The sequence below is a fragment of the Crinia signifera genome, chromosome 6, assembly GCF_055691185.1.
Source record: "Crinia signifera chromosome 6, ASM5569118v1, whole genome shotgun sequence".
In the NCBI taxonomy this organism is placed as follows: domain Eukaryota; kingdom Metazoa; phylum Chordata; class Amphibia; order Anura; family Myobatrachidae; genus Crinia; species Crinia signifera.
In genome coordinates, this window is record NC_139222.1 from 45,975,059 (window position 1) to 45,981,058 (window position 6,000).

The window sequence follows — 6,000 nt, forward strand, 5'->3', positions numbered from 1 at the left end:
ATATTTGGTGGTGGAATGAATGGTGGGTGCTATGTCGCATTAGCAAGACCCCGGAAGCACCAATACAGTGGAACCCCCCCACATGTGACCCCATTTTGCTCACCAGATTTTGGAGGGGGTCTGGCGCTGCGGCTGGTGGGGGGGTGGGAGGGGTGCTGGCGCTGCGGCAGCCGGGTGGGTGGGGGGACTGCCGGGTGGGAGGGGGGGGGGGCTGGCGATCGGTGGTGATCGGTGCTGTACTTAACAGCACCGATCACCACCGATCACTGTGTTACCGAGCGGCTTAGCCGCCGGTAACACAGAAAACGCTGCAATTGGCTGTTCACATTTGAACAGCCAATCGCAGCGATCGCCGACCGGGGCTCAGGGACAGCAGACATCTCCAAACTGTCACCGCGTCTATGGACGCGGTGACAGTTTAAAACCATGACGTATATATACGTCTTCGGTCGGGAAGTACCTCCCGACCATGACGTATATATACGTCTTCGGTCGGGAATATCTATCTGTATATATATATATATATATATATATATATATATATATATATATATATATATATATATATATATATATATATATATAATCATTTCATTTCATGTCTCATTTTATTTTTTTTCATTTTTAAACTGTCCCTAGTGCTGCTGCTGCTGCTGGCGGGGGGAGGGAGGGGGGAGGCAGCGCTGCGGCGCATAGCAGAGGGAGGAGAGCGGCTGCCGGGTGCCGGGTAAGCACATAGTGCTGCCGGGTGGGAGGGAGGGGGTGTCCGCGGATCGGTGGTGATCGGTGCTGTACTTAACAGCACCGATCACCACCGTTTTCTGTGTTACCGAGCGGCATAGCCGCCGGTAACACAGAAATAGCTGTGATTGGCTGTTCACATTTGAACAGCCAATCACAGCGATCGCCGACCGGGGGTGGCATCCCTGCCCCCCCGGGCGGCGAGGGGGGATGTCTGCTGTCAGGGACAGCAGACATCTCCAAACTGTCACCGCGTCTATAGACGCAGTGACAGTTTACATCCATGACGTACATTTATGCCATGTGTCGGGAAGTACTTTCCGACCATGACGTAAATGTACGTCAATTGTCGGGAAGGGGTTAAAAAGCTATGTATTTGATATAATTCTTAGCACTTCATAGTGTAATTATGGGAACATGCAAAGGTAGAGATATTTGGTTACACACTTCTTTTTCAACATTTATTTCTATACAGTGCATCTGTAAAGTAGTCACAGCACTTCACTTTTTCCATATTTTGTTTGTTATGTTACAACCTTATTCCAAATATTTTTCACTCAAAAATTCTACACCCAAAACCCCATAATGACATCATCAACAAGGGAGACTTTTTCTTATTTATTAAAAAAACAAACAAAAAAAACTGAGGAATACAAGGACATACAGTAAGTACACACAGCCTTTGCCGTGAATCTCTAAATTTAGCTCAAATGCATCCTGTTTCTACTGATCATCCTTGAGATGTTCTTACAGCTTAATTGGAGGCCATCTGTGGTAAACCTCAGTTGATTGGGTCCTTGCCTTTCCAAATCCTGTCCAAACATAACAGTGCATGTCAGAGCACAAACTAAGCATGAAGTCAAAGGAATTGTCTGTAGACCTCCCAGACAGGATTGTCTCAGTATAAATCTGGTAAAGGGTACAGAAAAATATCTGCTGATTTGAAGGTACCAAAGCTAGTTTCGAAGAAGTTAGGAACCACTGGATTCTTCCTACCGCTGGCCGGCAGTCTAAACTGAGCAATTGGGGGTGATGAGCCCCAGTCATGGAGCAGAATTCCTCTGTGGCGAGAGGATAACCTTTCACAAGATAACCATCTCTGCATCTATCAGGCCTAAAAGTGGCCATCAAAAAGCCACTCCTTAGTAAAACATACATGGCAACCCACCTGAAGTTTGCCAAAATGCATCTGAAAGACTCTCAGACCATGAGAAACAAAATTCTCTGAGACAAAGATTGAATGCCAGGCATCATGTTTAGAGAATTTCAGGCACTGCTCATCACCAGGCCAATACCATCCCTACAGTGAAGCATGATGGTGGAAGCATCATGCTGTGGGGATGTTTTTCAGCAGCAGGAACTGGGAGACTAGTCAGAATAGAGGGAAGAATGAATGCAGCAATGTACAGGGAGGGTTTTGAGTTCCTACAACACTGGGTGAACTTCTCAGTCAGGGACCATCTTTACTGGAGGGATGGATTGCACCTGAGCGAGGAGGGGGCAGCGGTGCTTTGGGTGCCGAATGGTTAGACTGCTAGAGGAGAGTTTCACCTAAATGGTGAGGGAGAGAATAGTAAGCAAACATACAGCAATAAATGATAGTAGCATAGAGGGAAAAGTCAGTTATAAGGAGGGGGAAGGTGGGATCTGGTGAACAAGGTAAGCAGTAGAAGTAAAGGCCCCCATACATTAGGCCGACTTGTCCTAGTGACAAGTCGGACCCAATTTACCTGCGAGCCGCCCGGCAGCTCCCCGGGAGGCTCACATACAATTTGGCACTTGATGTGCCATTTTTTACATGGGATAAATCGCATGCGATTTATCCCATGTAAAAAAAACCCGGGGAGCTGCAGGGCGGTGAGGAGTAGTGGGGGCAGGCAGCGGCAGTAGTGGGGGCGGGCGGCGGGTGCGGTGAGCGCTGCTGACCTGGCCGGGCAGTGTACTTACACATAGCAGCAGCGGGGAGGGACGGGCAGCGCAGTGGTGGCTATTAGATTTTTTAAAAATACTTGTCAAATGACCGGCCACTCTCTGATTGGCCAGAGAGCTCTCAGCCAATCAGAGAGCGGCCGGTCATTTGACAAGTATTTTAAAAATATAATAGCCGCCACTGCGCTGCCCGTCCCTCCCCGCTGCTGCTATGTGTAAGTACACTGCCCGGCCAGGTCAGTCAGCAGCACTCGCCGGCGCTCAGGGACCCGCTGCCCGCCCCACTGCTCCCCCGGTGTCTGCATGCATATGCCTGTCAGGTGGCAGGCATATGCATACAGGGAGGTCGGACGTGATCGTATGTACAGACCGTCCAACCTCCCTGATCCGGTCCGATGTGCACGGGACCGTGCATCGGATCAGATCAGATATCACACACCTACGATTTTGGGCCGATATCACCCGATTATCGGCACAAAGTGCCGAAATCGGATGAAATCGTCCCAAAATCGCATAGTGTATGGGGGCCTTAAGAGTTCAACAACCAATTTCAGTTGAAATATGTGACACTGCTTTGTCTTTTCATGAACATAATGCAACATTTACAGGGAACTTGATAGCAAGGTAATGCGGACTCTGAAATGTCTTTGTCTAAATGCTAGGAGCTTAACTGATAAAATGGAGGAGCTAGAGGTCTTGGGTTCAATGGAACAATTTGATCTCTTCGGCATTACTGAAACTTGGTGGGATCAATTGCATGACTGGACAGCTAAACTTGGAGGGATATAGCCTTTTTAGAAAGCCTTTTTTAGGTTAAACCTTCCCTAAAACCCTACATAACGTAAGATACAGTATATACGCAGGAACTGGGGAGTTGGTAGAATCTACAGTATATGAGTGGAAATTACAGATAATAATAAGAGTGTGAAAAAACTAATAATAGGGATATGCTATAAACCACCCAACATTAATGCGGAGCAGGAAAGAGACCTCCTATTACTGGTTGGAAAAGCGGCAAGCGTTAAGGTGGAAATGATTTAGGGGTCATTATAGATGACAGGTTGAGTAAGAGTGCACACTGCTCAAGTGCTGCAGCAAAAGTATACTGGACCCTGGCATGCATTAAAAGGGCCCTTTATAAATCTTTGGTGAGGCCACATTTAGAGTACTGTGTTTCGGGCACCTCACCTTAAAAAATACATAAATGAACTGGTATGGGTTCAGAAAATGGCAGCTAAACTAGGAAGGGGTCTTGAGTCACTAGAATATAAAGATATGCTATCTAGGCTGAATATGTATGCACTGGAAAAACAGAGGTTGAGAGGAGATATGATTAGTCGGTACTTGTTTCCTAGCACGGCCACAATCGCGGGCATCGGGTGTAATTTTTAGTGGCCTGCGACCGACGCGATGCCCCCTATTTTGCCATTGAAAACAGTGAAAATCGCGTCGGTCGCGTCGTGTGCGGCTAAAAATACTTAAATGGTCCACACGCGATGGCTGCGATTTCCCCATAGGGAACAATGTTAAATGGGTAACTTTACCCGCGATGACCGCGATTTCCCATAGGAAACAATGTTAAATGGGTCAATTTACCCAAATCATCATAGAGAACAATGGTAAATGGGCCAGAAACCCCAAAAAACGCCCCTGACCAGTGAAATGTCCCCCCAAAAGTAGTTTACGCCACCCCGCGATCAACGTGAACCGGAAGCGTGGCGAGCGCAGCGGTACACGTCCTCCGACATTTTCATACCCCCACTATCCACATCGGCGTGGAGTTGAGAATAGAATAGTGTGGCGAGCGGACGCGGATACCTTCACAGGTAAACGCGTCCCTTCGCGGGCTTCACAGGTATCCGCGTCCCCTCGCAGGGCTCGCCACGCTTCGGGCTCGGTGGCTCGCCACACTATTCTATTCTCAACTCCACGCCGACGTGGATAGTGGGGGTATGAAAAGGTCGGAGGACGCGTACCGCTGCGCTCGCCACGCTTCAGGTTCACGTTGATCGCGGGGTGGCGTATACTACTTTTGGGGGGACATTTCAATGTTCAGGGGTGTTTTTGGCCCATTTACCATTGTTCCCTATGATAATTTGGGTAAATTGAGCCATTTCACATTGTTTCCTATGGGAAATCGGGGTCATCGCGGGTAAATTGAGGCATTTAACATTGTTCTCTATGGGGAAATCGCGGGCATCGCGTCTGGCCCATCGCACCCGATTTTTTAGTGCATGCGATGCCCGCGATTTTACACCCGTTGACCGCGATCATGATCGTTGTGGCCGTGCTAGGAAACAAGTACCGATTAGTCTGTTCAAATATGGGATTGGAAATCATAAGGAACTAGGAGAAAACTTATTCAGTAACAAAACTGTACCTAGGAAGTGCGGGCATGTACTGAGGCTCGAGAAAGAAAAATTCTGTACGGAATTAAGAAGGGTTTCTTCACCATAAGAGCAGTGAATTTCTGGAACTCTTTGCCGGAAAATGTGGTAACAGCGATTACAGTAAATAAGTTTAAACTAAAACTGGATAAATTCTTGGCCATAAAGGGAAACATATAGTTATGATTTAGTCTAGTCATGACTAGTTAATTAGGTTGAACTTGATGGACTGACGTCTTTTTCTTTCAACCGGTCAACAACTCTAATCACAGCTCTGTAGATGTCTGAGTGGCCCACAAGGAGCTCAGACTTAAATCCAAATAAACATCGCTGGAGAGATGTGAAAATGGCTGTGCACCGACACCTCCCATCCAACCTGATAGAGCTTGAGAGGTGCTGCAAGAAGTATGGGCTAAAATGGCCAAGATACAATAGATGTGCTAAGCCTGTGGCATCATATTAAAAAATACTTGAGGCTGTAATTTCTGCCAAAGGTGCTTCAACAAAGTAATGACCAAAGGCTGGGAATACTTGTGTACAGTACATGTGATTTCTTCATTTTTTTTATTTTTAATACATTTTTTATTTTTTCATGCTGTCATTATGGAATACTGCATGTAGAATTTTGAGGACAAAAAATAATTTATTCCATTTTGGAATAAGGTTGTAATGTAACAAAATGTGGGAAAAGTGAAGAGCTGTTAAAAACTTTCCAGATGCACTGTATTCACTAAGTACTGTACGGCAGCTTACAGGGCAGTAATTGTATGTCCTACTTATTTATACATTCCATTCAAGATGGCATATGGAACAGTACAGGAAATATTTAGCAGTTACTGGTACAGATGAAGCCAGACTCAGCCAGCCAGCCAGCCAGCGCGACATATCCATAGTGCTGGCGGAAGCTGGCGGTGGGGCGTGGCTGGTGGATGGGAACACATAA